This window comes from Bufo bufo, chromosome 5 (assembly GCF_905171765.1).
Source record: "Bufo bufo chromosome 5, aBufBuf1.1, whole genome shotgun sequence".
In the NCBI taxonomy this organism is placed as follows: domain Eukaryota; kingdom Metazoa; phylum Chordata; class Amphibia; order Anura; family Bufonidae; genus Bufo; species Bufo bufo.
In genome coordinates this window covers 108211287-108234797 of record NC_053393.1, presented here as the reverse complement: position 1 = coordinate 108234797, position 23511 = coordinate 108211287, and positions in this window count along the sequence as shown.

The following is a 23511-nucleotide window of genomic DNA, read 5'->3' as shown; positions in this document are numbered from 1 at the left end:
GCTGAAAAACACCCCCAAAGCATTAGGTTCCCACCACCATGTTTGACAGTGGGGATGGTGTTCTTTGGGTTGAAGGCTTCTCCTTTTTTTACGCCAAATGAAGGAAACATCATTGTGACCAAACAATTCAATTTTTGTTTTATCTGACCATAACACAGAAGACCAGAAGTCTTCTTCTTTGTCTAGATGAGCTTTTGCAGAGGCCAAGCGAGCTTTTGTGTGCCTTATCTGGAGAAGTGGAACCCAACAGTGTGCAGTGTCCGTTGGATTGTCTGCCTTGAGACATTGCCACCAGCAGAGCCCAGATTGACCAGGATGGCCTTGGTGGTGATCATTGGATTCTTATTCACCTTTCTAACTATCCTCCTGGCCAACACAGGTGTCACTTTTGTCTTCCGACCACGTCCTCTGAGATTTTCCAGAGTGCGGAACATTACTCAAATGTAAATAAAAGCTGAGAAATGTATTTTCCCCACAATAATGCCTCTTGTACATCGTCTTATTATCCTTTGGGAGACACCGATGTCATTTCCCATCAAAAAATTACTTGCTGGTTGAATAAAAGTAACTTTAAATCAAAATTTGCCAGGGGTATGAATATGTATGGGCAGCACTGTAAGTGTTTCAGTTACGATTTACATGTAGCTGTCTTGGTATGAAAATCATTTATTTGGTGCCAGTATCTCTGCTATCAGTCGCAGTTTTATACAGCCCCATGTGTTCTGTATAGGTCCTGGGTGGCGTTATTTCTGTCACCCCTCCTTATACCATGTCATTTTGTAAATTTTTTTAACTATCTATATATCATAATAAAGATTTACTTTACTTATTGGGTACTTTGTGGGCTCTATTTTTGTGAAGGTTTCTATGGTGTTTCAGTGAGTTTGTACCTTGATTATCTTTATATAATGTGGTATTAATCAAGCAGTACAGCAGTGTATTTTGCACTGTTGATGTATCTATTATGTGTGCTTGGTTCTTTTTGTTTATTCTACCAAGACACAGACAGACATGATGAGATGCTGCAGGAAGTAATACTGTATATATTCTGTTCCTCAATACACTACTATTTACTATACCCGGGCAGTTAACTGAAAACCAAGTCACATGATAGTTGTGGGGGTCACTTGACGACTCACATGACTGACACCATATTTAGTCCTATCCACCTCTCCTATGGGTGTATGTTATAGGACTAAAATGGGCCGTACCATTTTTTTTCCTTAGGGAGAGGCTACTGTATGGATATAATAAAGGTCTGCAAGCAAAATTTTCAATACAATTTAAATAAATAAATACAGTCATTAAAACCAGAATACCCCTTTAAGTTGGTCTTCCCATCTCAACATTTGTGGTATATCGCTAGGATATGCCACAAATGTCAGACAGGTGTGAAGATAAGAGTGCGTCTCAGCAACATCTAAGCTCACCCTGAGGGTGCTGCTGCCACACATGCCGTTTTTTTCTTTTTGCAGTGTTTGGAGCCAAAATCAGGAGTGGATCATAAAAGGAGAGAATGCATTAAAGCGGTTGCCCAGGATTAGACAAATAGGGCTATTTTTCCCCCCCCAAAAAAACAACACGATCCTTGTCCACGAGTTGTGTCTGGTATTGCAGTTTGGTTTCATTGGAGCTGTTTCTGGAATAAACCAAGCATTTTTATATAACCCTGGACATCCCCTTTAAGGATCTATGCTACTTCTACTGTTTTTTTTTTTAATACACTACTAGTTTGGCTTCAAAAATTACATCAAGCACCCCGCACGTGTGGTAGCAGGCATAGGCACCAACACTCCTGAGTTTGCAGGGACTGTCCGTCATTTTCCGAGACAGTCCCTGTAAATCCGGGCCTAAATGAACTGGGCTTGTTAGCTCTGCCAATAAGTGGGTGGTCCTGGATAAGTTTAATGGGTTCCCAAGGGGGGCTTACATGCCCCGAATTTACCAACTGCAATGGCTGCCAATTAAGGCCGTGTGCACACCATTATCCTAAAGCGGAAAAGTCCGCTGCAGATTTTGCCGCAGATTCACAACCAAAACCATGAACAAAAGCGCATGAACAGCGTACATTTTTTACTGTGGAAATGGTGGATTTTACTCTCTGCATTGCTGTGGATTTGCCGCACAAAAATCCGGAATGGTATCTGCCAAATGTAAACATATCCTATACAGCTCTATAGCCTTTCTTCTCCACCCCGTTCCTTAGCTACTCAGTAAAAAATTTGCCCCTCAAAAATTCAACAGTCTCTTCAGATGTTCAGCTGTTTCTCCTCACCACAGGACATTATCATAGAGGCAGTTGACTTCTCGCTCTTAATTCTCCAGCTTTCCCCTATTGGGGAGGAGTAGTGAGCAGGACTTAAATGGGTTATCCCACGAAAAGTACATGCAATAAATAGGTCATTTCTAATGAAATATTATTGCTATATACAGCCTTTAAAAATATAGTTTTCTTATATACATTTTCTTCTTTGGTAGCGCCCTCTGCTGTTTATCATTGTGGTCCACCTTCTCCTGCCTTTAGTGGTGGACTCATGCTCAGTAGCTTCTCTACGGCTCCTCCCTTCCCCTTAGTGCTGGCATAGTGATCTTATAGTGATTGAGGTGATGCGGCCCAGAGACTTTGAATTAATTCATCAGTACTTCTACATTGATAGAGTTATATCTCTCTCTACACAGTGGAGAAGGAAATTATGGGGGCATCACATACAGTGTTTCTTGGGCCTGCAAGAGGAAATTATCCTCAACTCCTATATAATCAATAATGTCGAACAGGTTTTCAATCAAATCAATAGACCCTCATGGCAACTGATTATCTCCAAGCGCAGCTCCAAATGGTTACATTGTCTGGGACCTTTGGGCCTACTATTGCATCAGTACAGTGATTTAAAGGGGTTATCCCATGATTCATGTAAACAAATGAAAATCAGACATCATATAGTACATGCCAGTCTCTTTCTAACACAGCTAGAACCAGCCCTGTACCTCACATGGATCCAGAGATCTCCCCAACTGTTCAGCTAGATTCTCTTAAGGCTGGTAGCTCAGTATGTGTGTCATTTCTCAGGGGGTGTGTCCCTTCTGCTTCTGCTCTCTCCTTATCACAGTTCTAGGAGGGGGGGGGGGGTCCTACTTGTTGCTGCTCTCTCATGGGGTGTGTTCTTTCTGCTTCCATCTCACAGTCACAGATCATGGGGAGTTTTGTGTCTACAGCAGTTCTCTCCCTATCACAGCTCAGGAGGTACGTCCTTTTTCAGGGAGCGTGTCCATTCTGCTGTTGCTCTCTCCCTGTAACTGTTCCAGCTTCTAACAGTAGATACGGCTGGTGGCAATTGAAGGATGGAACGGAGTATGTGGTTCCACCTCACTGAGGAAAAGAACAAACAGCAGGTGGCGCTATTCATTTTATTGAGTAACTCAGTGGCTATGTAACATTTTTATTAGAATTAGAATTACAAAAGTATTCAGATCCAGGCATTGGTTTGAAATTGTACAATATGTAGCGTGGGACTACCTCTTTAATTAAAAAAAATTCCAGTTAAAAGGAACGGTAATATTTAAATGGTCTGCTCCACCCCCTTACATGTTCCCTCTCAACAAATAAAATTGCAATACTGTAATTGTGAGCTTAGACACTGCTTTTGGGGAGGTGGTGGTGATGTCAAATCATTATTCGATTCGCCCAAGCAGTAAAATAAATATAAGCAAAGGTGGTTTGTTGATGTACATCACTACAGGGAGTGCAGAATTATTAGGCAAGTTGTATTTTTGAGGATTAATTTTATTATTGAACAACAACCATGTTCTCAATGAACCCCAAAAACTCATTAATATCAAAGCTGAATATTTTTGGAAGTAGTTTTTAGTTTGTTTTTAGTTTTAGCTATTTTAGGGGGATATCTGTGTGTGCAGGTGACTATTACTGTGCATAATTATTAGGCAACTTAACAAAAAACAAATATATACCCATTTCAATTATTTATTTTTACCAGTGAAACCAATATAACATCTCAACATTCACAAATATACATTTCTGACATTCAAAAACAAAACAAAAACAAATCAGTGACCAATATAGCCACCTTTCTTTGCAAGGACACTCAAAAGCCTGCCATCCATGGATTCTGTCAGTGTTTTGATCTGTTCACCATCAACATTGCGTGCAGCAGCAACCACAGCCTCCCAGACACTGTTCAGAGAGGTGTACTGTTTTCCCTCCTTGTAAATCTCACATTTGATGATGGACCACAGGTTCTCAATGGGGTTCAGATCAGGTGAACAAGGAGGCCATGTCATTAGATTTTCTTCTTTTATACCCTTTCTTGCCAGCCACGCTGTGGAGTACTTGGACGCGTGTGATGGAGCATTGCCCTGCATGAAAATCATGTTTTTCTTGAAGGATGCAGACTTCTTCCTGTACCACTGCTTGAAGAAGGTGTCTTCCAGAAACTGGCAGTAGGACTGGGAGTTGAGCTTGACTCCATCCTCAACCCGAAAAGGCCCCACAAGCTCATCTTTGATGATACCAGCCCAAATCAGTACTCCACCTCCACCTTGCTGGCGTCTGAGTCGGACTGGAGCTCTCTGCCCTTTACCAATCCAGCCACGGGCCCATCCATCTGGCCCATCAAGACTCACTCTCATTTCATCAGTCCATAAAACCTTAGAAAAATCAGTCTTGAGATATTTCTTGGCCCAGTCTTGACGTTTCAGCTTGTGTGTCTTGTTCAGTGGTGGTCGTCTTTCAGCCTTTCTTACCTTGGCCATGTCTCTGAGTATTGCACACCTTGTGCTTTTGGGCACTCCAGTGATGTTGCAGCTCTGAAATATGGCCAAACTGGTGGCAAGTGGCATCTTGGCAGCTGCACGCTTGACTTTTCTCAGTTCATGGGCAGTTATTTTGCGCCTTGGTTTTTCCACACGCTTCTTGCAACCCTGTTGACTATTTTGAATGAAACTCTTGATTGTTCGATGATCACGCTTCAGAAGCTTTGCAATTTTAAGAGTGCTGCATCCCTCTGCAAGATATCTCACTATTTTTGACTTTTCTGAGTCCTTCTTTTGACCCATTTTGCCAAAGGAAAGGAAGTTGCCTAATAATTATGCACACCTAATATAGGGTGTTGATGTCATTAGACCACACCCCTTCTCATTACAGAGATGCACATCACCTAATATGCTTAATTGGTAGTAGGCTTTCGAGCCTATACAGCTTGGAGTAAGACAACATGCATAAAGAGGATGATGTGGTCAAAATACTCATTTGCCTAATAATTCTGCACGCAGTGTAGTTGCGGTAAGAACATTGGATATTTTACATTACTGTTTAGATGGTTTGTTTTACCCTCTGATGTGACAAATGAAGTAATGGCTCCGTTTAGACGGAAGCTCTGATCTGTTTTCACAGCAGTACGGCTAACATTTTTGCAGTTTAAGCAATCCGGGAAACATGTGCTAATGCTTTATTAAACATAAGACCTACTTTTGTGTATTTTAGCACCGGCTTTAGCAAGCCATGACTACAAAGCCAAAACTCATCCCTTTTGAGATCCAACAATGTCCCCAAGCATATGGGAAGGGAAATGTAGCTCCCGTGTCTATCAAAACCAATAGAGGATCGACTTTGAGAACAAAATCTCAATCTCTTTATGTCTACAAATGGTGTCTGATATATCCCGTTACACTAGGTTGAGAAGCTTTTGTTCCTGGGGAACATCATGTGGTCACTTTTTCACTGGAGAGGATAAAAATGCCTGTGGATTGCTTGAGAAATTTCCACCTGTAATTGGAAAGATCAAAAGGAGCTGAGAGAGAATATCAGAAAGTCTGTCTGTGTGCATCCCGTCTTCATCTTTCAGAAGAAGACAAAAGCTGGTGTGTGTGATGATGAGATTGCAGCCGCTTTCTACTGTGGTCATAATGCCGCGGAGTAATGGTAACAATTGATGGCTTCTTCTAAACTAGCAGCCCATGATACGGCCTATATGCCAATGCTAGCATTTCCTTACAGTCAGGCCTATGTCCTTTATTCTGCCTCTCCAAGTCACTCATAAACTGCCAAGATAACACTATAAAGTTGAGGTCTCATGTCATGGACCAAGGTTTCTCCTAGAACATTGCTTCTAGATTAGAACATGGTCCAATATACAGCTGCAACCTTTCTCATGTCGACTCTGCAAGAATAAATGTCTGTATTTATATGGCCACATGGAACTGCATTAACCTCATATTTGGGATTTGTTGTCTTGCCATGGCTTTGGGCAGGAGCCATATAATTTCCAAGGATGGGACCTTGGAGAAGAAAACTTTAAAATTTTGTTGCAAGTGGTGGTTTGCAAAATAATCAGTGACTATTTAGCTTTTTCCAAGAGCCTTACCACTTTCCCAAAATGTAGGTGTGGTGTGGAGGGACCTCTCTTACTTCCTTTAATTGTCCCAGCTGTTTTGCTAAAATTTTGTACTGAACAGCTCCAGCACATGCCGATGAGTCCTGATATTCATGAGGAAGGGACATGAGAGCCAGGTGTCACACCTGTGACAGGTGTTAGAAGGTCTGAAAGACTGGCTGCACATGAGTGATCTGACAGCCTCTTTTGATTTCACTTTGTCTGTGTGCTCCAGGTATGTCCACACCTCCTGTTCAGGTGTGGATCATGTGACCTTTACCTCTCCCTATTTAGTCTGACTTTACCCAGCACTCCTTGCTCTGGATAGCTTCATTTGGTTTTGGAAGAGCTGGAGTGTAGTTCTTGTTGAAGTCCTGTTTATCCATCATCTGCAGAAGTTAAGTGTTCCGCTTGTTGTGTTTTTTTTTCCCCCCCCCCCCCCCCCATGGTTGCTTACTAGGCCTCAGCAAGACGCTGGTTCCTTCACCAGGGAAGGAACAGCTAGGTTGTCTCTGCCCTATCATTACCTTTAGAGCATCCGAGGGTCACCAGGGTTTTCTAGGTTCCTGTGTATGGGCATCTCTACCATCGAGAGGTGCCCATACGGATAGCATTTAGGGCCAGGAGCAGGGTTTTATAGGTGGTGACCCTTTTCCTTCCCTAGCAGTGAGGCCTAGTGTCTTTCCCCTTTCTTCTTGTTGTCTTTTGGTGTTCTCCCCTACTACATCCGTGACACCTGGAGCTCATGAATATCAGGACTCATTAGCATTTGCTGAAGATGTTAATAGGCAGTTAGGGCAGCATAAAACTGGTGATAGATTCCTTTTAAATCCAATATTCTGGGCAGATCAATAATTATCCTCCTCCACCAATCTCAAGCCCCTGCTGTTCCAACGCTGCTCCATTCCCTGTTGCGGTCCACTTCCTGGTTCCAGCTCATCTCACGAGAAATGCCAGGAAAGACCTGCTCCACTAGTCACTGGCCTTAGTCATATGGCTCCTCAGCCAGTGATTCAAAGAGTGGGCATTTCGTGTCATGGGGAGCTGTAAGGACTAGAGCAGCTTCAGAACGCCAGTGTTGGGGGACTGGTGGAGGTGGGTAATGCTTCTTTGTTATTTATGACCATTTTTTAAATTATATGCCTGGGAATCCTAATTACATGATAATATTCTGGCTGTCTGCAGCTGCCACTAACTCAGGGCATGAAGATTTATTATCAGGGTCAGTAAAGGCATCCTACTGCCTCCCATTAAAATGTAAAATAATCACATTATGTAAGTCCAGTTTAAAGGGGTTGTGCAAGGTGGTGTCCAAATGGTCATATGACGCAAGCAGTGCCACGACCTGTGATTGGCTTCAGCAATGTCAAACCGATGTTGACACCGCTGGAGCCCAACAGAGCATTGCAGGAGAAGGAGTGGAGAGCCGACGACAGGAAGCTTTGAAGGTCCAGCAGAAGGGCTGAGTTTGCCAACCCCGCTCCACCCATTCTTGCATAACCTCTTTAAATCAGAAAATAGATGTTGGTAGACTGATTACCTTTTTATATGGATCTCTTAACGGACTAATGTCTAGCGCCATGCTTGGTGGAGGAAACAGATTGTCGGAATTGAGTTTATTTTACCAAGTTTTTCTAGACTTCTCCCAGAATTATTAGCCTGAGAGAAGTCACCTTTATTTCCATGGATATTAATATCAAATGGCAAACCTGCTGTAAGTATTAATATATGGCCAACAGAGAAAAGGCAAAGGATGGCAAATGTAAAAAATATAATAAAAATAAAACGTCATACATTGAACATTCATCTTCAGATCTGAACCCAAAAAATGCAACATTTTACATAAATGTAGCTTTTAATACAGGATTTTATGACTTATTGGTGCTTTTATGACCTTGGGTTAGTCATTAGGCTTCCTTCATCATCTACCATTTCCATCCTTTTTGCAGTCAATGACTGTTCTTATTTCTAAAGCTGGAATTAATACGGGAAGCTATACAGGACACTAGGTTATCTGCTTATAAATGCTGGTTACCAGTTTCAGTTTCACATGAATCTCCCCACAGTTGTGTCTCTCACATTAAAGGATGCAGAAGTAAAAAAGACACTACTTTTCCCATAAGTTAATAGCAACATGTGGCGTGTGTATAATTCACAATTACACTTTATTCAGATGTAATATTTATCGATTTATCTCCATAATTTTAATTCTGGAGAAGACCTGGAATGTCAATGTAAATGTACTTTTGATAAATTCGACCCTTAACCTGTGCACAGCAGTAACGTTTTTCTTTCCACAAAATGCAAGTTGGAAGCCCTGCCATGAGAGGAACACAAGTGGATGTAGGATGTCCTGCACACAGGGCCGTCTTTAATGTTGATTGGACCCTGGGCAAGAATTTACTTGGGCCCCCTGGATCCCCCCCCCCCACTTTGCTGTACTTGCAATACAGCAGCACTTACCTGTCACGTCCAGGGCCTCCAGGTGACGTCTCCTCTCTGTCATCATCTTCTCTGTCATCATCTTCTCCACTCGGTCTGGACAACTTCTCTCAGCCGCCTCGTCTCTGCAGAGTGTGACACACAGACATCTTAGCTTCCTCACATTCTATCATGATCCCCCAACTGGAGTCCCCACAGTGTTATCCTGCTGCTTGCTGTACCTTCCCCCCCAGGGGTGTAGCTATAGGGGGTGCAGAGGTAGCAGCCGCTACCGGGCCCAGGAGCATGAAGGGGCCCAAAGACACTTGTGCCGCATAAGAAGACACACAAAGCACTGAGGGAAGGGGCGCCCAAGCTGAACTCTTGCACCGGAGCCCATGATCCTTTAGTTACGCCCCTGCCCCCCCCTCCCAATACCCCCAAATACTATCCTGAAGAAACATTACTGCCCCCCATAGTAATAGTGCTCCTCATAGTCCCACCAATAGTAATTCCCTTCTAGAGTGTCCTCATTAGTAACACTGCCCCAACCGTGATAATGCTCCTCAACAATGCCCCCATTATTAGAAGAGCCCTCCCATATTAATAATACCCTCACAGAGCCCCCCAGTAGAAAGAAGGCCCCCTATTGTTCCCCCAGTGGTAATAAAGCTCCCTACAGACCCCTCAGTAGTAATAAGGCCCCCATTGTGCGCTTAGTAGAAATAAGAAGGATCTATAAGACCCTCCTATAGAGCCCCCAGTAGTAATAAGACCGCCTATAATATCCCCTGGATCTGCAGTGCCCCCTGCAGTTATAATCCTCCCTCCACCTTACAGTCCCATGTAAATAACATCACCTCCTCCCCAGCCGCCTCCAACGCACAGTCCCATGTAAGCATCACCCCCCAAGGCTACTTTCACACTTGCGTTCGTGCGGATCTGTCCTGTACTTGTACAGGACGGATCCGCACCGATAATACAAACAAATGCACCCGTTCAGGACCGATTTGTTTGTATTAGATTTGAATTTCTAAGTCCCAATACGGATCCGTCCTGACTTACATTGAAAGTCAATGGGGGACGGATCTGTTTACAATTGCACCATTTTGTGTCAATGCAAAGGGATCCGTCCCTATTGACTTACATTGTAAGTCAGGACGGATCCGTTTGGCTCCGCAAGGCCATGCGGACACAAAAACGCTGCTTGCAGCATTTTGGGGTCCGCCTCCAAAACGGAACGGGGGGTTGTACGGAGCCAAACTACTGCATTCTGAATGGATCTGCATCCATTCAGAATGCATTGGGGTTAAACTGATCCATTTGGGGCTGCTTGTGAGAGCCTTGAAACGGATCTTACAAGCGATCCCCAAACGCAAGTGTGAACGTAGTCTAAACATTAAGTGCCATGTACATAAACATCATTCCCCCCCACCATCCACTTTCAACATACAGTCCCATGTAAATAACATCACTCCCTCCCCCAACCACCTCAAGCACACAGTTCCATGTCAATAACATCCCTCCCTTCAGCCCTAACATACATCCCAGTTAAATAACTACAACTCCCAGCATTGCTCTGCCTCTCCCTGTCCCTTCACTTACCTCTCCAGTCCTCATGTACAGACATCAGCATTAGGCTCCTTCCCCTCTTCACTCCGGTCTAATCCTGCACTGGTCACATGATGGTGACATCATCCAGGTCATCCTATCACAGCCTGTTTTGCTGATCACATGACCTGTGATGTCACCACAGGTCCTTCACCTCTACACCCAGTGTATTAGATTCAATTGTATTGCCGTTCTGTGTACGGCAATACAGTTGTATCTAGCAGGCAGGCAGGACATTCGGGGCCTGGGACAAAACATCAGGGGCCCAGGCCCCGAATGTTTTAATCTAGTGATGCAGTCACTAGTGAATGGGAGTCGGGAAACGGAGCTCCCTTGGGCCCCCAGGAGCAACTGGGCCCGGGGCAGCTGCCCCTTTTGCCCTGCGGCAAAGACGGCCCTGCCTGCACATATCACTGAGCTGTTAGTGTCCCTTGTATCACTACTGCCCTATGCAATGGTTCCCCAGATCATCACACCAGCAGTTGGGGCAATGTATCATTCCACAGTAAGGGCAAGATAGAAGCGTTCACCATGAGGCCTCCATACTCGAACCCCACCATTGTCAGATACCATACAGTACATGGATTTATCGCTAAAGATGATACAGTTCCAATTCGTAGCAGCCCAGGTTTCCTGTTAACGACACCACAGGAAATAAAGGCAATGCTAGCTGGCTGTCAATGGCACCACACATAATGGGTGCCATGACATCAAATTTTGTTCTGCTAAGCATCTGGAAATAGTCTGGGCAGAGACAGGGGTGTGTAATGAAGGTGCCATCTTTGTCTGGATGGTGGACAATGAAACTGTGGGAACTGCTTGTGCTTGTCAGTGTATTAAACAATCTTCTATACAGATGGTCTGTCTGGGCCACGTGGGGCCTGTTCACTGTGTGTGTGTGTGTCCTCCCCTAACCACTGTGTCATGGCAGTGGGTTTGGAACAACTGTGTCAACCAATAGATTTGCCTTTGGACTAAACCTAAGGGTGTTATCTTGGCAGTCCTCTGTCATTCACTCTTTAACCCCTATACAGGGATCTGGACTTCGCTGCAGGGGAGCCACCAGATGCTACTTTCTGGAAAAGTCATTATGTGATTGACAGCAGACTCGTGGGGGTCAGAGACACCGATGTGAAGCACTGTCAGGGCAGGCAAAGGATGTGCTACATAGTAAGTGGTCCTAAATAAGGGCAGGCAGAGAAGGGTCCACATTGAGATCACTATCGCTATTTTGGGTGACCCTTCACAACGTGTTGAGACACAATTAAATTTTTTATTTTTTTTTCAAATGGTCACTAGGACCAATAGTTGTCTCTAGGTTGACACGTGTGATAGTTCTAAGCTAAAACGTAACATTTATTATTTTATATAAATAAAACACTACACTGAACTAACATTTAAAATTATCAGCTATGCCTGCATTTGAATCGTAAGTATTATTGAGACTTGTGGAGCCCTTGGATGGGTGTGGAGGTGCTACTGATCGCTCTGCTCCCCTATTCTGCTAGGCTGCTATATATTTAGCAGCCAATGCAGGTTGATTCTATTGCCAACTCTGTTACTGCACAGTGCTGGGTCTAACTCGGTAACTGATGAGCACTCGCTCCATACGGTCTGCCTATCTAGCTGCCACTGTCTTAACAGTTATAAGTTGTGAAACTCAAGCATACACTGTCTAAAAAACCACGTGCTCTACAGCACTCTGCCCCCGACATGTTTCGCCAAATTAACTTGGCGTCTTGAGGGGTATGGGCAGTCTGCTGCAGAGAGGGGCGTGACCGGAGCTTAAAAAACCTTCCTTCAATGATGTCTTAGCAACTGCCCATATCCCTGAAGACGCCAAGTGTTTGGCGAAACATGTCGGGGGGCAGAGTGTGTTACATGTGATTTTAGCCAGTGAGTGCAATGCTGAGCAGGAATGTACGACATGACTGTCAGTAACTTAGTACACTAGGAGAACGCTCAATACTTATAGACAGCGCACTGTGAAACTAACAGGGCGCTATAAACTAACTGATAACTGCTACAGAGTGACAGTGGAAACAATTAGACAAATAGCCAGGGAGCCCTCCAGTGGCTAAGAGCATATACTAAGTACTTTGTTATAAATGCAACAGTGCAGGCACCACTGACAATTTTAAAGTGTGAGTTCTAGTCATCTTTTATAGGAAAGAAATAAAAGCTAAATTTTAACATTGTTAATCCAGAAGCACGTGTTAACCTAGAGACAATTAATGGTCTTAGTGACCAATTGAAAAAATTGAGTGTTTTGTGTCTCAACACGCGCTAGTGGGTCTCATGTAACTAAAGTCAACTAGAGCATCACACAGATCAGTATCTGTATCTAGTCCTATCAAGAGAACCAAAGAGTTGTCATAATGATAACCCAATTTTGTATCTACTATTATCATGAGGATTACCCTTCAGATAACATCTTTTCCTCATGGCGCCAAAGGATTACCTATCTATAGAGGAGTTTTAGAACTCTGCTTTGACTGCCCCAGAAGGACATTATTTTTGTATTTCATTTTCAATGGTATAGTACTGTCGAAATAAAAAAGATAAACAGCCAAACATTTTTAAAGAATTTTTGTTTTTGTTTTTTGAATATTGAGATTGAAAAAAAATAACCATTTCTGATAGAAGTGTCCATTTAGGAGGCATTTTCCAGCTATGTCCTCAGAAGCGTTCAGGCAGGCACTTTAGGTGATTTAAATTGTGAATGAGAGCAATTTCCTTTCATGTTTCCTCCTATGCTGGTCCCGTCTTTTGAAGTAAATTTATGGCGTTCAGTTGACGAGTGTGCTGGATATTATAAACGACTGTGTAATTATGAATAGTAACTCACAGGAAAACATGGTGAAAGTGAGGAAATTAAATCTATAGGCAATATGTAATTCTCAAGATACTAAATCACCCAGTAACATCTACAGAAGGAAAGTGACTTCAAGGTTCTTTATGTGAACACTCGTCCCTTTCCTGTTCAACCTGTTACTTTTGTGTTTTCTTCTCTATGAAGGGCTTGACTATTGAAGCCACAAAAGGCTTCTACTATTTTAAGGTGTGCAATGTGCAGGTACAATACCTGCCGAGAACAAGGCATTCCAGCCCCACAAATAAGGACAGAACAACCTCTGATCTTTTCAGGAGGCCTCAATCCTCCCACCTTGTTCTTAGAGTCAAAAATTAGTTGCTTAGGATTTTGAAAAATAAGTCAGTAACTCTAAACACATATGAATTTGGCCTTGGTGGGTTTTTTTTGGTTTTTTTTACCTGTTAAAAAAACACCAGAATAGACGCAAACATTTTTATTGGCACCTGAAGTTTTTCTCTGATGTTTTTTGCACACTGATGCCCAGATTTACTAATTCTATAGATGGCGTAAACTTTAACAAGTTTTCTAGACCTGTATCAGATTGATACATTTTTGCAGGGATAGACACTTTTATAAATCTTTACCAACTATCGGTTGGCTTAGTCTGAGACAAACTTTTATGCCAGAATTGGAGTGCATCTTAGGCCATGAACGTTTACCATAATGCCTACCACCTTTCAAACAAGTCAGAAAAAAGTGTCAGAACCCTGGCTGTGCCAAATTGCACCACAATTGTATCAATTTGCACCGTTTATGATAGTGTCCCACTAGCGCTTATACATCTAGCAGGCTGTTCCGGCAAGGGAACAGCTTTCCGGATTTCTCTCTATTCTGAATTATAGTTAATGGGGCCGGACAGCAGCGCTGTAGCCTCTGGCATTGGCGGATGAAACAGAGATCCGTCAGGCTGTTCCCTGCCAGATGTACAAGCGGTAGTGTGAAACTAGCCTAGATAGATTTTAGGCACCGGCACATTACTAAATCTGGGCCAGTGTGACCACTACCGTTTTTTTCATGGTGTTTTTAACCCTATAAACAAGGTGTTGTCATAATGCCTGAAAAAATTTACAAGAGCTCCAGCATGCTGCATTTTTGAAAAGATGCTAAAAAGACAAAAAAATGCCACCTAATTAACAAAAACTCCAGTAGCAAAAAGACACTTTTGTGTCCTGCGTTTCATATTTCGCAAGGACCTTCAGCTAACATCTCGAGCTGGCATTTCTTGCAGCAATAAATGGGGCAAAAATGCTGGAACAAAAATGTGACAAAAAGCACAATGGCTCAGAAAAGACAGCACTAAAAAAAGCATCCGAAACGAAAATTCCAACTCAAACTCTTTTGACTATTTTTCTGCACTCTATATCAACCCAAATTTACTCCAACTCCACAGCTCTGCTAGTTATCATTGTTCTTGATAAATAGGGGGACTTAGACTAATAAAACATATTTATATGATTAAAATGTCTAAACTTTCCTAAATTCCTGTGAAAGTTAATATATAACTTTCACTGTAACTGCAGATTGTCCTGAAGAAGAGGGCTTTCCACCCTCGAAACGCGTTGACTATCCTGTTAATAAAACTACTTAACCAGTGATCCTGGTGAACATTTCCTCCAGACAAGCGCCGAAACAAGCGGTCAAAAAATCAGTTTTTACTGTTTCCTTAATATATAAGAAGCTTTTATCAATTATACAATATTACGATTTAATATTTTTATTTCTACCGACTCTGACTCCATCCAAATCTGACTCTGACTGCATGTCTCTGTATGTATGTAACATGTATGGGCAGTAGCAGACTATAATTATCCTTTCACAGGGAAAAAGGGCATCAGCCATGCTGAAATGTTCTTCTTTTGTTCTCCATGGGATGAACCGCATATAAAAGATGTTCTGCAGCTGCTTACCTCTCCTGTGTCCAGAGGAACAGCATACCTAATATATGGTAAATGAGGGCTAAAGAGCCCACTAGAGAGTCCTATACAGGACACAGGACAGCACACACTCAAGATGAATGCAAATTAGTGTGTTTATTAACACAATGACATCACAGGGAAGAAAGTAACATTTTGAGGGGCTCTTTATCAAGCAAGAGGAAGTGTGAACTGGGACACAAGTCCCATGGTACCTCCACTATACAGACTATTGCCTCATTCACACATCAGTGTTCGGCCAGTGATTTTCATCAGTGCTTACAAGTCAAAACTAGGTGTGCCCCAAACACAGAACAGGTGCAGATCTTTCCCTTATACCAGGGGTCTGCAACCTTTAAGACATAAAGAGCCACTTGGACCCGTTTCCGAAGGAAAAAAAAAACTGGGAGCCGATCATGTGCCAGTAGTAATACCAGACCCCCCCCCCCCCCCAATCATGTGCCAGTAGTAATACCAGACCCCCCCAATCATGTTCCAGTAGTAATACCAGACCCCCCCCCATCATGTGCCAGTATACCAGACCCCCCAATCATGTGCCAGTAGTAATACCAGACCCCCCCAATCATGTGCCAGTAGTAATACCAGACCCCCCCCAATCATGTGCCAGTAGTAATACCAGACCCCCCAATCATGTGCCAGTAGTAATACCAGACCCCCCCCCCCCCCAATCATGTGCCACTATACCAGACCCCCCTCCAATCATGTGCCAGTAGTAATACCAGACCCCCCCCAATCATGTGCCAGTAGTAATACCAGACCCCCCAATCATGTGCCAGTAGTAATACCAGACCCCCCCAATCATGTGCCACTATACCAGACCCCCCCAATCATGTGCCACTATACCAGACCCCCCAATCATGTGCCAGTAGTAATACCAGACCCCCTCAATCATGTGCCACTATACCAGACCCCCCCCCCCAATCATGTGCCAGTAGTAATACCAGACCCCCCCCCAATCATGTGCCAGTAATTCAAGGGCCCCCCCAAATTCCCCAATCATGTGCCAGTATAATACCAGCCCCCCCATTATGTGCCAGACTGCCAGTTAAAAAAAAAAAAAAAATGAACACTTATACTTACCTCTTTGGAGCAATGCGATGCAGGCCTCTTCCGGCCTGTGTCCCGACTCCATCGCTGTACGGTTCAGGCGGCGCGATGACGTCATCGCGCCGCCTACGCCGGCCTCTGATAGGCTGCCGGCCTAATAGTGCCAGCAGCCTATCAGAGGAACAGGAAAGGGACACACCTCCCTGCCCTGCTCCTCCGCACAGCCTTCTGTTTGTATCGTTGTCCTGAGGACGGCAATTCAAACAGATCACTATGGAGATGAGCGCTTCGCTTCCACAATAGAAAAGCTCATCTCAGCGCCTGCCCAGCCGCCGCCGGAGCCGCGGCAAAGGTTCAAAAGAGCCGCGGGTTGCCGACACCTGCCTTATAACTTATATCTTTGGAGGCTGCAATCCTGGGTTTGGCTCAAAGTCACTGATGGAAATCACTGACCAAACACTGATGTGTAAGGCTCCATTCACACGTCCATAATTTTGTTCTGCATTTTGCGGAACGGAATCTCGGACCCATTCATGCCGGACACGGAATTGCGGACCCGCATGCAACATGTCCTATTCTTGTCCACAATTGCCTCTCATTGATTGACGAGTGGATGACTGAGAGCTCTCTCAAACTCAATGGTTTTAAAACAGAACTCCTCTTCCTTCATGCAAACCGAAACAAAAACTCTAGCATGACATGCACGCCACCCACCATCCTCGGACAAACCATTACTCCCAGCACCAAAGTCAAAAACCTCTGAGTCATCTTTGACTCAGACATGACAATGGATGCACAAATAGGATCAGTAGTCAGTGGATCCCATCATCTTCTTCGCCTGCTGCGCAAACTCATTCCCTTCATCCCTGAAGGAGACGCAGCAGCAGTAGTTGGAATAACCATCAATTCCCGACTGGACTACGCAAACTCCCTCTATCTAGGACTTCCAAAATACCAAATTTCACTTTTACAAGTTGTCCAGAACACAGCCGCCAGACTGATAACTGGAAAAAAAAACGGTGAATCTATTACTTTGTCCTTGAAGACCCTCCATTGGCTACCCGTGAAAGATCGGATCAAATTCAAGACCCTCTGCCTCACCCATAAATGTACACAAGGGAAAGCACCCCAATACCTCTGCGAAAAAATAAAGCACTACGCCCCAGGTCGTCCCCTCCGGTCAGCTAACCAGAACCTCTACAAATCAAAAGGCGAACGAAGGTTCGCAGTCCAAGGACCCCGGCTATGGAACACTCTACCTGCGGAGATCCACTCAGAAGAAAACCATCTAGCCTTCAGGAAGAAGCTCAAGACCCACCTCTTCTGAAAGGGCTGCAAAAGCGCCTTGAGGCGATTTAGTTCGCAATTGTAGCGCTATATAAGTTATTCATTCATATTCTATAGTGCTGGCAATGTGCGGTCCGCAAAATGCGGAACACACATTGCCGCTGTCCGTGTTTCCGTGGATCCGCAAAACACGTTGCGGACGTGTGAATGGAGCCTAAATAAGCCTTAAGGGCTCATGCACATGACCGTATGTATTTTGCGGTCCGCAAAAAACGGATACACAAAAAATACATATAACATCTGTGTGCATTCCACATTTTGCGGAACGGAACAGCTGGCCCCTGATAGAACAGTACTATCCTTGTCCGTAATGCGGACAATAATAGGACATGTTCTATTTTTTTGCGGAAAGGAAATGCGGACATACAGAAGCGGAATGCACACGGAGTAACTTCCATTTTTCTTGCGGACCCATTGAAGTGAATGGTTCCGCATACAGTGCCACGCACCACCAATGATTATAATAGTTAGGGTCCATTCACACATCCGTATGTGTTTTGCGGATCCACAGATGAGCGGATCCGCAAAACACGGACACCGGCAATGTGCGTTCCGCATTTTGCGGACCGCACTTCGCCTGCACTATAATAGAATATGCCTAATCTTGTCTGCAATTGCAGACAAGAATAGGACATGTTCTATTTTTTTCAGGAACGGAATTGCGGACCCGGAAGTGCGGATCCGCATTTCCGGATCCGGGCAGCACATCGTGCGGCCCCAAAGAAATGAATGGGTCCGCAATTCCGTTCGGCAAAATGCGGAACAGAATTGCGGACGTGTGAATGGACCCTAATAATAATGGGGTTGGGGGGGCAGTGCGCCACCAATGAAGATAATTAACCTGTTAATACAAATGTGATACCGCTGGCACCCGGCCTCTATGGCAAGGTGCTGCGATCTGCCGAACCGCGGCAATTAACTCCCTCAGGTGCCGCACCTGAGGGGTTAATTCATGGGATCACAGCACCTTGCAATAGAGGCCAGTTGCCAGCAGTATCACATTTGTATTAACAGGTTAATTATCTTTATTGGTGGCGGACTTCCCTGCATAACGGAAACGGGACGGATCCGTTGTGCAGCCCATAGACTTTTATTATGACAGAATGAATAACGGAATGTCTCTAAAGGCATTCCGTTATGCATTCATTTATAGAATTGTGTTATGGTCCGTGGTAACGGAATCCATAACGCAATTCTGCTTTTACCACCAAATTCGCTCATTATTTTTTGACCGGCCAGCATTTATGCTGGAAAGTATTCGGATCCTATTATAGTCAATAAGATCTGGCGGTACAAGGCAGTATCTGGTTATGTCGGATAAGGTTAATTCCAGTAGCCTCTACTGCAGGGTTCACCAACCTCTGGCACTCCAGCTGTTCTGAAACTACAACTCCCAGAATCCTCCTTTCACTTCCATGGGAGTTACAAGAACAGCCAAGAAAGTGTGCATGCTGGGAGTTGAAGTTTCACAGCAGGTTGCTGATCCCTGCTCCACCAGAACAGACTACTAGAGTTCACAATGTATATCAGTGGCGGATCCAGAGCCTGGTCTCAGGAGGGGCACTTCCCTGGGAAATAGGAGATTATGGGGCCCCTGTGTCCCCGCCCACCCTCAAGCCACACACACAGCCCCACCCATATATCGCGGCCATACCTCTTGCATCCAGTGACGTCTCCTTCGTTGTAGACGTTCTCTTTCCTCATCTTCTCCATTCAGACCAGACCGCCATGATGATTTCTTTCAGCCATCTCTAATCTCTGCAGAGTTTGACAGACAGACATCTTAGTTTTTTACTTTTCCTCCCACCTTCTCAACATCCCATTATGCACCCCCAATACTGAGACGCTGTGCCCCCCAAAACTATACTGTAGAAACAGATAAACCCCCTGAAACTACTAGTTACACACAGATAGCGCCCCCTTTAATAATTATTGAAACACAATGCCCTAAAAAGCAACTGCACCCAGCAAATAGTGCCCCTGACACTAATAGTGTAACCACAGGGGCGTAGCTATAGGGGGTGCAGAGGTAGCAGTCGCTACCGGGCCCAGGAGCCTGAGGGGGCCCAAAGACCCTTGTGCCGCATAAGAAGACACTGGTATTATAGAAATGCTGGTCAAGTTACACCTCTGACTGGAGGGAAGGGGTTAGTTCAATAATTTGGCATGGTAGGGTAGTTTCAATTTTTACCTCAGGCAGCACAAAGGCTATATGCTTCCCTGCCCCTGACCACAGAGCACTGAGGGAAGGGGGGCCCAAGCTGAACTCTTGCACCAGGCCCCATAAGCCTTTAGCTACGCCCCTGTGTAACCATAATATCCCCCAAAAATAACTGTGCTAAGCTGATACTGTGCCAGGGCGCCCTCACAGTAATAGTGCTCCCCAAAATCCCAACAATAGTAATAATTCTGTGCCAGAGTACATTTAGTAGTAATAGTGCTCCTACAGTGCCCCCAACAGTAATTGTGTCCCAGAAGTAATAATGCTCCCATAGTCCCCCAGTTGTAATAAAGCCCCCTTATAATGTGCGCAAATACATAAAAAATGCTCTGTTGTGTGGCAGTAAAAAAAAACTCCTCTTTGTGCCCCCAGTCAATGTCCCGAGAATCCTCTCATGTGTTCCAATGACCCGTACTGTGTGCCACTACAAAAAACACTTAGTGCCCCCAGTTGAGCTAAGGTGCCCATAGTGCCGCTATAATTTGTGTCAGTATAAAATACTCCTATATAGTGCCCCCAGAAGATGCCCCATAGTGCTCCTCCCCATCCCCATAGTGCCCTTCATAATGTGGCAGTATAAAATGCCCATATAGACTGCCCCACATAGATGCCCCCATAGTGCTTCTCTCCCCCCTTCCCCATAGTGGCACCAAAATGGGTGCCAGTATTAAATGCCCCTATATAATTGTCACGGGGTTCCGAAGGTGCACTTGGTCCCCCATTTCCCGCAGACCTGTTGCTTAGCTTTGGGAATGATGATCTGTGCTTGACCTCATTCCCAGTGCAGCTTTGCTGGCTGGGTGGCTCCCTGCTCCTAGTCTGCCTTGAGCGCCGAGCTGATCACTCGGTGCTCGACTGGTTGGTCTGTCGGTCATGTGACGCTGGCCACGTCACATGACCCTCACCCCCACTATAAATACAGGCAGCCTGCTGGTCACAGGTTGCCTGTTAATTTCTAGGTTCCTGGCTATTTGTCGGACTACTGAATACTTACCTGATCCTGTTCCCTGACGATCCTCTGCCTGCTCCTCCTGTACTGCGCATCCATCCTGGTATTGTGACCTCGGCTCCCACCTGACTACTCTCTTAGGACTCCTCTTGTACTTCGCTACTCTCCTGGTATTTGACCCCGGCTTCTCCTGACCATTCTTTGCTTAATCCGTTGTACTGCGTAGCTCTCTTGGTTCTGACCCGGTCCGTTCATGTTCCGTATTTTGTCTTGTCTGTCTTCCCTGCACATATCCTAAGTTAGGGACTGCCGTCCAGTTGTCCCCTGTCATCGGGACTCGTGAGGCAAGTAGGCAGGGCCAGGGGTGAGGGTGGAGCGCAGTGGTCACTACCCTTCCCCCTGTGTGTGTGTGGACGTGACCGTTACAGATTAACAGGCCCAACAACCACTGTATCATGAATCCTCTTATTACCCTGACTGACCATGTCTCTAACTTGACACAGATGGTGCAGGAGCTAGGAGAGAAACTCCGTTCTTTTGAGTTAGGGCAAGGTTCTTCCACTCCTCTGCCCTCCAGTCCACATTTTGAACCCCAGATCAAGCTCCCAGAACCTTTTTCTGGAGACCGGAAGAGGTTTCTCTCCTTTAAGGAGAGTTGCAAACTCTACTTCCGTTTGCGCCCCGTGTCCTCCGGTCCCGAGAGCCAACGCGTGGGGATGATCATTTCTCTACTACAGGGTGATCCCCAGGACTGGGCATTCTCGTTACCTCCTAGGGCCAGTTGTCTGACTTCCGTGGAGGGGTTTTTTCAGGCCCTGGGTACCCTCTATGACAAACTAGACAGGGCCCTGGTAGCCGAGACGGCTCTTAGGGCACTGGTTCAGGGCCATCTCCCTGCGGAGGAGTATTGCACCCAATCCAGACGGTGGTGTGTCCCCTCTGGATGGAATGAACCAGCCCTGAAGAGTCAGTTTAGGTCTGGTCTGTCTGATAATTTAAAAGATTTATTAGTCAGTTATCAAGTTCCAGAGACCTTAGAGGAGATGATGACCCTAGTTGTCCGACTTGACCGACGAGTTAGAGAGAGACGACAAGAACGACAGTTCTGTTCTCAGATGGTGGTCCAGCCAGAGGCCTTTTCCAGGGACAACACTGAGGTCTCCACCGAGGATCCCATGCAGGTTGGCATGACCCGGGGTAATCTTCGTCGCAGACGCGGAGAGTGCTTTTACTGTGGAGATCCTGGCCATTGGATCAACAAGTGTCCTAAGAGGGTCCTCTCTGACAAGTCTCCTAAGGCAAGACAACCTAAAGACCAGGTACACCCTGATTTTTCTAAATATAAGCTTTTGGTACCCATAACAATTTCTCTGGGGGTTAATAAGTGGCCGGGTAAGGCCTTTATTGATTCCGGGTCAGCGGCCAGCTTTATTGACTTAGAATTTGCTAGTAAATTGGGTATTCCAATGTTTGCTTTACCTACACCTATCCATGTCATGGCTATTGATGCTACTCCCCTGATTGGTGGTACGGTAAGGTCATGTACCTCTGAAATTTCTCTGACCGTGGGTGTGTGCCACTCCGAGAGATGTTCTCTTTTTGTCTTGGAGAACCTACCGGTTGAGGTGGTACTAGGGTTGCCTTGGCTCCGTTTACATAACCCCACAATTGATTGGTTCAAAGGAGAGTTGGTGAAATGGGGACCTAAGTGTGACTCATGCTTGTCCGTGGTCCAGGCTGGGGTTTCAGTAAGGTCTACTACATTACCTTCAGTTATTAAAGAATATTCTGATGTATTCTCATCCCCTATTCCAGAGGTTCTACCCCCCCATAGACCTTATGGTTGCGCCATAGAGCTAATAGAGGGTGCCGAATTTCCTAAAGGGCGAATTTATAATCTTTCTGGGCCCGAACGCAAGGCTATGGAAGATTATATTAAGGAGAGCCTTGCTAATGGGCATATTAGACCTTCAGTCTCTCCTATGGGAGCAGGGTTTTTCTTTGTTAAAAAGAAGGATGGTGGTCTTAGGCCTTGTATTGATTACCGGAGATTAAATAAGATCACTGTCCAAAATAGATACTCTCTCCCATTGATTCCGGATTTATTTAACCAGGTTCTGGGGGCAACCTGATTTTCCAAGATTGACCTGAAAGGGGCATACAATCTAATCCGAATCAAGGAGGGAGACGAATGGAAGACAGCGTTCAATACTCCGATAGGACACTTTGAATATCAGGTGATGCCTTTTGGACTCAGCAATGCCCCAGCTGTGTTCCAAAACTTAATGAACGATATTCTTAGAGAGTTCTTAGGTAAATTTATTATTGTCTATCTTGACGACATTTTGATATTCTCTCCTGATTTCGAATCTCATGTGTCTCATGTCAAACAAGTATTAGAGGTGTTGAGGGAGAACCAGCTCTCCGCTAAGCAAGAGAAATGTGTCTTTGGTGTACAGGAGATACTGTTTCTAGGGCATGTTTTGACTCCTCACGCCTTTAAGATGGATCCTGGTAAGGTTTTAGCAATTAAGGAATGGGTAAGGCCTTCATCCTTAAAGGCTTTACAACGGTTTTTGGGTTTCGCTAATTACTATCGTAAATTTATCATGAATTTTTCTGTAATTGCTAAGCCATTGACCGACCTTACTAAGAAAGGGGCGGATTTGGAGAATTGGTCTACCAAGGCCATTTCTTCATTTGAAACATTAAAAAAGGCA